General features: G+C 38.5%; 1 protein-coding gene across 1 annotated transcript in view; it reads left to right on the top strand.

Annotated features, from left to right (window-relative positions):
* Positions 1 to 126: 126 nt before the first annotated feature.
* EVI5 (ecotropic viral integration site 5) overlaps positions 127 to 10,563 on the top strand; it is an 80,658-nt gene continuing 70,221 nt past the window's right edge. Inside the window, exon 1 of the mRNA XM_014939242.1 lies at positions 127 to 148. The gene's annotated coding sequence lies outside the window, so the exon portion shown is untranslated. The remainder of the gene's footprint in view (positions 149 to 10,563) is intronic.

Below are 10,563 nucleotides of genomic sequence, written 5' to 3'. Positions count from 1 at the left end.
GAGGGCGTCGCGCCACCGCCGGGCGAGGGAAAGCCCGCGTCCCGCCGGCGGGGCGGGGGTGAGGGGGAGGCCGCGGTGCGCGGCCCTGCCGCCGGGTCGGGGGGCGCGGGGCCGGCGACACTCCGCGCCTCAGGCCGTGGGGACGCGGGTGGGTAGTTGGCGGCTCGGTGATGGAAGTGCCCGGTGGCGGCGGCGGCGGGGGGCTCCGGGCCCCGAGGGGGGGCTGCGGAGGGTGATGTCTGCCGTGGTTTTATGGAAGTAACGCTAAACCAGGAACCGGCGGGTCTTTCCTTCTCGGGAGGGAGATGGTTCTTAAATGGTGTTCGGGAGATCGCCTTTACCGGCACCTCCTGCCGCATCTGCATGGACGTGCTTATATAATGAGGGTGGAAAGTCGATATTAATGTTCTGGCTACTTGTTATGTATCCCAGCTTCATTCCTAGTGCCGTTTTCCTGTCGTTCCATACAACTCCTGCTGGTTTTCAGTATTGCTAATCTGAGCAATTCTATAGCAAACGTGAGGTTGGCATACCATTTTGAATTTCCAGCATGAGCTAGCATTAACACTGACTGTATGAAAACACAGTGTTTCACGTCAGCCTGGGACAATATTTTTTTTTTTTTGTCAAAGATCACATACAAAAGATGTAGAAAGGAGTCAGCTTCATACAGAGCAGATCTGACAGTATTCAGTGTTTTATTTATCTTCAAAAGCATTTGTCAAAAACCTCAAGACTTCTTGTTTTTCTTATTTTTTTAAATTTGCTTTACTTCATATGCCTAAAGGAGATGATAACTGGATCTTCTTTGTTTTTCTGGTAGATAGTATTAAAAAGCATAAATGTATCTATGCATTTATCTTTCCCTCTTTCGGTGTGCAGTTTCTGCTTTGATCATGATTGTACAGCTCTGTATTTACACTTATAAAGATTTAAGGCTTCTTTTGAAATACGTAGATATGAATTCTTTTTCAAGTAAGGATTAGGAGAGGAAATAGAGACGGCTGGTGAAAAAGAGGGGCATGACCAGGAATAATCAGCATTATGAATCAGCATTGCCTGAATTTGATAAACTGGGATGAGCGCAGCTGTAGTGACTGTCACTGAATGTCTGCCCAGCACAACAGTACCTCTGAGAGGAGCAGATGTTTGGAGAAGAGAGCTTCAACAGAACAGCCCGACTTCCTCCCTGTATCTCTTCCTAACCTCCTGCGGGCTGAGGCTTAGGGACTTCCTGAGCTCTCCATATGCTTGTCTTCAGTGGACTTGTTTGATTGCGTTTGAACAAGTTAGCAAGAGGTGGTTGGAGAGTGGAATGCTTGAAATGGGGTTTGTGAAAAGGAAGAGATGGGAGAAAAACCTTTTGAAGCTTACAAGAAGGGAAGGGGTGGGGGAAGTGATGTGCCTTAACAGTTACTGTCAGCTTGTTCTCTGGGTAGGATTGATAATAAATGAAGAAGTAATAAAAACTGGAAGAAAAGTCCTTTGTCAGTGAATTTTTGAAAATGAAATTGTTTACCTTGCTAATTCAAGGTTCCTGTATCATGATTTAGAAGGGGGGAAAGCAGCTAAATTGGGGTATGCATACTTAGCATTGTATTAACATTTTCCTAATCTTCCTGGTTTTCTTAACTTGTAGAAAAAACCATAGATTTCTAATGCTTAAGGAGGAGACCTAGTGGAATTTAATACTTCAGGTATCGTTCTGAGTGTCAAATGCATAGTTAAAAGAAAAATTTGGTAGTCTGAGAAGAGGAACAATAAAATAAATCCTCACTTTATAAATGTTTTCTCAAACAACCAACAGTTGCCTTGACTACCTACTCTTAACTCATTTTTTTTTCCAAAATCCAATTAAAATAGTTCTTGTTTAAAAAAAAATAAGGCAATAAATATTTTGGGAGTATGTAATTTTGAGTTGTTAGATATACTGTCTGAAGCTCTTGAATATATGTCACTTTGTAGATAGCATGCTGAATTAAAGCCTGGTGCCTTCCATATCTGTAACAACTAACATCATCTGTTGGCAAGTTTTTTATTCCTTGAAATTGAGGATGCTGTCTTGCTTTCATTGTTGTCTCGTCTGCTTAAGTGTCTGTAGTTGTGGTGTGTCCTTTCATTCTCCAGCAAGAGGTGATTGGGACACCTGGGTAGTCGGTTAGTAACAGTGCAGGGGCTCTTGTCTTGCTTCACTCATTTATTTGTGATATGTTTTTGTTGTATGCATGTACACAGAAAACTATATTCTCACAAGGTAGGAGCAGAAGTGATTTAGTGAATTATAGCTTTTCCTTAATTACTCTTTATGTTGTTTAACTTCCTGTGAACTCTGGAAAGTTCAGTGAGCCATGAAGTGGTGTTTCGGGGAGGGCCTAGGGAGTGTTGAGCCTGCTGTAGGGTTCAGGCAAGGAAGATTGGGATCTCCTTTCCGTCAGGCTGACAGGGATCGTGCTGTGGTCTTCGTGTTATTTCAGACTGTGTAACTGGCAATTTTGTTTGCTAATTGTGTGTAAAAGTAGTCCTTCTGAGGCTCAGTGAGGCAGTTATTGTATATTTGAGATTGAAGTACAATACTAGGGTTGGGCTTTATTCTGGACAAAACGTAAGGTAGTGTGATAGAATGACTGTGGACACGTAACCTTTTTGTATTAGTTTCCAACTTGGGAAGCAGCCAAAAGCCACCACCAAAATCTTTATTTTCTTTCATTTGAACAGATTTTACCTGTCTCTGATGGGTTTTGTTACCAAAATCTACCATATTGTCTGAGCTGTATTGTTTTGCAAGTAACTTCTGATTTATTTTTACTTTCACGGTTTAATCCTTTAAAAAAAGCACAAAAAACAAAAAAATTCCCAACCCCTGACTTAATGTTTTGGTAATAAGTTCTGATAATGCCTTCTGCTACTTGGTAAGCTATTGAACTTCTCAGACTCCTGAGTTTTATGCCCTATTGTCAGGTCTAAATCTTAGCGATTCTGAGAATGACGTCATAACATGTTCTTGATCCTTTTTTTTTTAAATTAAGAAAGTATAATTATATTGTAATGATACAGAATTTCGACTCACCAGTATCTTATACTATATTAACTATGTATTTTTTTTTCTTTGGTTTCATCAAACTGGTAGATGGGGCTGGTCTTTTAGTAGTGGATTGTTGTTTCCAGAAGTTGACCGTGCGCTTATCACTAAGAGGATGTTAGGAGAAGAGGTTACGGTTATTTTTGTGTATCAAATATGGCTTTAAATGGGTGTAAAAAGTTAGTAGCTAGCCAAAACCTAACATTTTGGACATGTACTGTCCACACCACTGTATAGAGTGACATTGTATAGAAGTTAATTTTTTAGATCTTTTGTTTTTCAGGTGTTCTTCTTGATTAAATATAGTTCAAACAGTGAACTACTTTCAGGCATAGTAAAAAGAAAATCCAACTTCCATACTTTCTGAAACAGCAAAGCTAAAACCCAATATTCATTAAGCAGAGGTTTTGTTGTGTTTGTTTTTTCCTACTTGGATTCATTAGTGATAGAACTTAATGGGTTTGGCTGCAGCTTTCCAAAGGGCTGAGAAATACTTACTAAAAAGAATTGTGATCAGGCTTTCTAAAGAAAAAATGACAAAGGCAAGTTAAAATTCCATAATAAGACACTTGCAGCCCATGATAGAATGGGCTTGGGGTTCTTACATAATCTTTTTGTTGTCAGACTGGCACTAAATATTGCTTGTGTTTCATTGATCTTCCTTGCATTTTTCCACTAGTAGGCCTTTTGGAAATAAGTAAATAGGCCCATATTTCCAAATGAAAGTGTGAAACTCAGTAGTCAACTCATTAGAAAATAGATTATTTCATTTGATGATGAGTAGATATGTCATTTCTCTGAAGAGCAGTATCCCTTTTCTTTAGTCAATAACTAAGGAAAATTAGTTTCCTTGGAGTGCTAACTAAGGAAAATTAGTTTCCATGGAGTGCTGTGCTCAGGAGAGGAAGGCAGTTGCAGTACTGGCAGAGGCATCAGTAGCGTGGAGGAATACCCTTCTAAAGCCACAAAAATGTGTTTGCTTCAAGTTACACTGTAAGTGCTTGTGAAGACAAGCCATGGATATACTAAGTAAATTGGTGGGCAAAATTAAATATTACTGCAAGACCACAGATGTTGGCATGGAATTTGTTAAAAGAATTGACTGTTGATGTATGCACCTGTGTTTAAATCTGCTATGTTTACTGAATAGCTTAGACAGCTTTCCTATGTGGCAATTACTAAATTGGTTGCACTTTTAAAACTTTTTATTTCTTGTTCTCTCTCAGCAGCTGCAGGTTGCAATGAATTTGTAGCTCACAAGTAAAGTTGGTTATCAGTCAGTCATTTAGAAACTGGTTTACTCTTGAATTTGAATATAAATGATAGAAAGTTGACCTTTTAGCTGATCATTTAAAGGAAAGAAGAGTAATATCCTGAAAGGTAGGGTCTTGCTAACTTCTGTCACCTGACTTGTTTACTAGTAAGTAATTAATAAACGTGCAAGTGTTACTGTATTCTGTAAGGGCATGCCTTTGTTCTTTGGTTTCTCCATCAAGTTTCTTTTCATACATCCCTTTGGAAAGGGAACCATGCACAACTTGCTAAACGAGAGATGAGCATTTTGGTTGTAGCCTGTAGATTGTGGCATAAGTTTATGTAATCTCTATAAACAAGGAGAATTACACCTGGAAAGTGCTTGGGCTGCCAGTACCTACAAAGAAATTGAATGGTATGATTTCATGTTGTCAGATATTGGATCCTTTTAAACTTACCAAGTTAACTCCTTGCAAATTTTCTATACACTTTTAATGAAGAGTCGTGTTAAAAACATTGATTTTAATTAAGGCTCAGTGAACATTTAAAAATATGACTTGGTTCTTTCTCCCATCCAAAATACAGACCTAGGGCTTTTAGTAAATTTAACTAAGGTATTTTAGATGCTTAGTCCTGGCTCCTTTCCAGGAGGAAGTTCGTTAAAAGCAACATTAGGGAAGCTAGGCTTTGGGGAATAAGTAGAAAAGTAAAATTTGTAGAAAGGAACTTTAATGATAAACATATGTGTCCTTCAGTGTGTTGCTTTTTTGTAAATGCCTGATGATACTTGAACTCCAGTGAAATGAATGAGTTGTGTTTTATTGACAAGAAAAAAAAAAAAAAAAAAAAAAAACAACGAAATCTTCCGATCTAGTTAATAAACAAACTGACTTTGCAGGAGCTGTTCTTTATTTTAGCTGATTAAACTGATTCTTCCTTCCCGTTTTTTAGCCAAACTGATAGTCCTTCAAGTATACATGCGTGTAACTTGGCATGCTGAACCTCAAATAGAAAGATGTTTTCCAAACTGAGGTCTAAGAGAACAAAGAAATTGTGTTTTTTGAAAAAAAAAAAAAAAAAAAAAAGAAAAAAACAACGAAATCTTCCGATCTAGTTAATAAACAAACTGACTTTGCAGGAGCTGTTCTTTATTTTAGCTGATTAAACTGATTCTTCCTTCCCGTTTTTTAGCCAAACTGATAGTCCTTCAAGTATACATGCGTGTAACTTGGCATGCTGAACCTCAAATAGAAAGATGTTTTCCAAACTGAGGTCTAAGAGAACAAAGAAACAAAGGAATTTTCTTGTTAAGGTTTTTACTGTAGTCCTTTAGTATTTTCTCTTGTAGCTCTGAGGAGCTCTCAGCCATCTTTTGTACAAAAGCAGTCTATCTAATCCTTTTCCTCTTGAAAGGTGTCTATGGTTTTCTGAAGGTTGTTACGTTCCAATATCAGGTATGAAACTTGTTTGATAGAGACCACTTTTAGATGGGCAGGACAATGCTTGACAGATTGTACATCACACTGGACTTCAGAGGTAATTAGAAACCTGGAATTGTTCTTGAAAATAAGTAGAATTCAGTGCGATTTGGTTAATGGTTGAAATGTTTTTCTTTTAACTTTGAGCAGTGGTTTCAATCTTTAGTGGATTACTACAACATTTCTAATGAAGTACCTCCTTAAGCACCTTATGTATTAGATTGCTGTGTTATGTGTGTGATCTCGCAGCTTGAAGTTTCTTTTTAGATGCTTTAGGGCCGTCAAAACCCCAACATGTTAGAGACAGAAGATGACTGCTAAAGAACATGTATTTACTAAATGATACCACAGGAAGCTTTCTAATAGCTTAACTTTTACACAATTTAAAATTTGGACTTCCTTTGCCTTTATATCAGAAGGACTTGGAGAGCTAGTGAATATCAAGTGAAATGGAAGCTGTTGAATACTAACAATGATATTCCTGACAGGTGATGTTACAAGAGAAATCAAGAATATGACAGTAAATGAGGACTTTTTCCTCAGACCTCAGCAGAAATTGGTTATATGAATTTGTAGTATAAGAGATACGGGTGAGGCTTATAGTGAAGCCATGTTTGAGCCCTAAATTAGGATTTTAGTGTGTCAGGAAGCATGATAATGGGCTGATTCACCAGCTACCTCTCCTGCACATGTCAGTGACTGAGTCAGTTTAATTTATTCTTCAGATATTAGAATGTTATTAACTTTTTTGAAGCAAGCAGGAGATTGAGTCCATGGAATGCTATATAACTGGCTTGAAAACCGCATATACAATTGTCAGCATTTAATCCCAGCCAGCAGCTAGAACCACACAGCTGGTCGCTCACTCCCTCAGCTGCAATAGGGGAGAGAATTAGAAGACTAAAAATGAGGAAAATCTCATGGATTGACACAGAGGCAGTTTAGTAGGTAGAGCAAAAGCCACGCACACAAGGAAAGCAAAATAAGAAATTAATTTGCTGCTTGCCATTGGCAGGCAGGTGTTCAGCCATCTCCAGGAAAGCAGGGCTCCATCATGATTACTTGGGAAGACAAATGGCATCACTCCAAAGGTCCCTCCCTTCCTCCTTCTCCCCCCAGCTTAATATGCTGAGCATGATGCCACACTGCGTGGAATATTCCTTTGGTCAGCTGGGGTCAGCTGTCCTGGCTGTGTCCCTGCCCAACTTCTTGTGCACCCCCAGCCTGCTCGCTGGTGGGGCAGTGTGAGGAGCAGAAAAGGCCTTGAGTGCTTAGCAACAACCAAAAGCATTAGTGCGCTGTCATCACCATTTCTTATCCCAAATCCAAACCACAGCACTACACCAGCTGCCAATAAAAAAGTTCACTCTATCCCAACTGAAACCATGACAACAATTTCAGCCCCAATTATGTGAGGCTTCTTTTTATATGTAGAATAGTATGAGTATTACTTCCTGTAGTCTGCATTTCTTTCTCTTTTCAGGAAGAAGAAAGAGTGGAGAACATATAATATATAGAGTAGTGTTTGTGTAAGGCTTGCAGTTATTTTTACTTTGTCATATGACAAGAATAGCTGAGAGTATTTCGGGTAATCAACATACCTATAACTTTAATACAGATTTTCCTCAGGAAAATGCAGAATACAGGCATTAAGCTAATTTAATGTCTACAGAGAAATACTTCTAGATTTCTTTAAAAAAAAAAAAAGACTTTTTTAGAAGAACAAATATTGTCTGTCTGGCAAATGCAAAAATGTGGTGGTAACCTTTTTGGGCTTACCGGAAGGTGCTGCACAAAACCTTGGGATTTTCAGGGAAAGGGATTTATATAATTGTATGTAATGTGGAATGCTGCGGTCTTCCTTCAGCTAGCCTTACTTAGAATATTTCATATGCTGTTCCACTGCAGTATTCCTTTGAGTAACTCAAAAATCAAAACACAGTATTGTATTTCCTCTTGGTAATAAAGCGCTTTGATCAGCAGCTAATTAAAGATACTATACATAAAGTTAAGATACTGAATTTTAGGTATTTTAATTGGCATATATATATAAACTGCACATCTTATGTATCTATGTATAATACTAATATAAACATTTATTATTTTTGCAGTAGCTTAAAGTATGTAGCAGACAGGTCTGTGCTTGCCTGATGACTGACCTGGCCATCTTTGGAGGAAAGTGTTTGTGTCCCCGGGAGCGTGCCACAAGCAGCATTTGTGTTCAAAGTCTGATTAATTGGGAGATTCTTGAGTGAGACCCCTCTGAGGAAAAAGTATGTTTTTAAAATGAGTTTACTCTGGTTTTGATCGCACGTTAATAATAATTAATAACGGCTGGATCGTCCTGATGGGGCTCTCAATGAGTTGGCATGCTTCCCAGGCAATGTAGGTTACCTTTTATACTCTTAAAATCTAACTTGAATTTCAGCATCTGAAAAAAGCTGGGAATAAAAAGGAAACCAGTTCTCCTCATGTAGTTGAAAAAACTGGCTGAGATGAGCTGAGCAAAGACAACTGCAAAGTGGGGGCTTCCAACTTGAGCTGGCTAACTGAAGGGATGGGAGCTCGCCTGGACCTGGTGAGCACTGGGAGTTGCAGAGCAGAGTCTGGTGTTGAGCTGCCGGCGGTGCACGGTGTGTCGCAGGAGAGCACCAGGTAGAGCAGCTTGGCAAGTGCCAGCTTCAGCTGTGAGATAAGGCAGAACAGAGTGGAAGCAGCACCAGGGGATACGCTTGGTGGGAAGATGATGGCAAAGGCAAAACTTGTGTCTCGTGTAGTTAGATTTATTGCTGTGACCTAGCTAAGATTTTGGGATGGGCACTGTGGTGTGTCTGGCTGTTCTTGTTACTGCTACAACAGTTGAGCATACGGCTATGATCTCTTTTCCACAAGAATGAAGAGTAGGAAAAGGAAGGACACTTGTAACTGCAGAGCATCATTGTTGTAGCCACAATGGAGACAGGGCTGCAGGCCTGCAGAAATATCACTGGTTAAATATTAACCAGTTTTTAAAAGAAACATTTGTCTAGGAAAGCCTTGAGGAAACTGTCTAAAAATAAAAAAGAAAAGATTAAAGGTTTAATGATAATGAGTCAGTAGGATTCATTTCTGCACTATGTGTACGTATAATCTTAGTGGTGGGACACAGATTTCTTGTTGCAGGGACCATCAGTGGAAAGGTGGAAAGTAGCGGTGGTCTGTGGTTTAGTGACAGCTGAGTACGAGCACCCTGTGAGATGCAACAGTGTACACAGAGTTGAAAAGCTTATGACACATAACGGGGACTTTCATTCTATAAGGAATGTGAAGAGTTGGAAGGACAAATGTAGGAGCCCTGTGTGCATGTCGGTAGGAATATGGGTGTGTTGCTTATGGTTTTCTTATTCTCAAATTCCTGTGACCAGTTTTCTGGAAGGCCTTAAGTCACTTGTCAAAAAATAACTATGAAATCTTCTGTCACTGAATATAAGTTATGAAATTAACATGGTTGAAATGATGGAATATGAAAATCCTATTTTCATAGGATATTACTCCTGATAGTAAATGCCTTCATGTCTACGTCCAGAGTCTATGCTGATGCTGACAATTTGAGAGCTGCCTTTAGATTTTTACCCGGCAAGTGTAAAAACGATGGAAAGGTTTGCAAAGGGCAAACCCTGGAAAAGCCTGGCAAAAGGGATGTAGGCTTGAGTAGTTAGCTATTAGATCCAAATTATTTATTTTTGTTAATTTAGGTTGGCCTTGGGTGACTCCCATAGCTGTTTCCCCAAAACTTCATGTGTTTTTGATACAAACTTCACTGTGAGCTTTTTGCTCTTCCAACACTCGCTTTTTGCAACTGTTTGTTTTGCTTGTTATATGTATGTTTTCAGACTAGGAATTTTTTTCAGTACTAATTCTCTAAATACATTCTAATGAAACTCTGAACTGCTTTTAGAAACAGGAGTATTGTTAGAAACTTTGTTCTGACTTAACTGCTGTCTTGTATGGTTTTCTTGACCATACCTTTTCTTAGTATTCTTCATATAATTTGCATTAATCTTCTTTGCATTGATTTTTTTTAATGCCTAGTAATGTGTTGATGAATGAACGCTAGTGAGATTCTTGATTTCTGTCCCCCACCTTACCCTCTGCTTCAGCTATCTTAACATGGAGTGTGAGCCTTATAATGTGTAAGCCAGACTCAGCTTGGATTTACTTTTTCACATTGTCTTCCTAGTTGCTTTACTTTGTAAAGAGAGAAAAGTTGATTGCATACTTCATCTTCCTGTTTCTCTCACACAAGATACTACTCAAAGTCACTGCTTTTCTAATATTTGTATGTAAGATTCTTAGAATGGATAACTCTTAAAACCTGCTGTGTACGGCAGCATGTTTTCTGTGCTGTTAAGATTGGCCCTGTTTCTGCCAACACTTATTTTTGCAATAGTTCCATTACTTGTCATATTTTAAGCAGTTTAAAGCCTTTGAGAAAGTAATCAGTCTTAAGTGAGATGGATAAGTTACCGTTATCCTAACACTATTTTAATTGAAGTGAAACAGCAATAACTTATTCTTTCATAGCAATAGAGAATAAAGGATATTGACTGAGTGAAATATTAATGCATGCATTAATCTTAAGATTTTGAACCCTCTAGCGATTTTTATTCCTTTCTTGTATAAAAGATGGTATCAAATGCTAGTATTGAAGTGATTTTTTTCAAAGATCATCTTTAAAAGATCATGTATTGTCTTTAAAAAAAAAAAAAAAAA

This window comes from Calidris pugnax, unplaced genomic scaffold (assembly GCF_001431845.1).
Source record: "Calidris pugnax isolate Ruff unplaced genomic scaffold, ASM143184v1 scaffold18, whole genome shotgun sequence".
Classification (NCBI taxonomy): domain Eukaryota; kingdom Metazoa; phylum Chordata; class Aves; order Charadriiformes; family Scolopacidae; genus Calidris; species Calidris pugnax.
The sequence above is the reverse complement of the archived record's forward strand: the minus strand, read 5'-3'. Positions and strand labels throughout refer to the sequence as shown.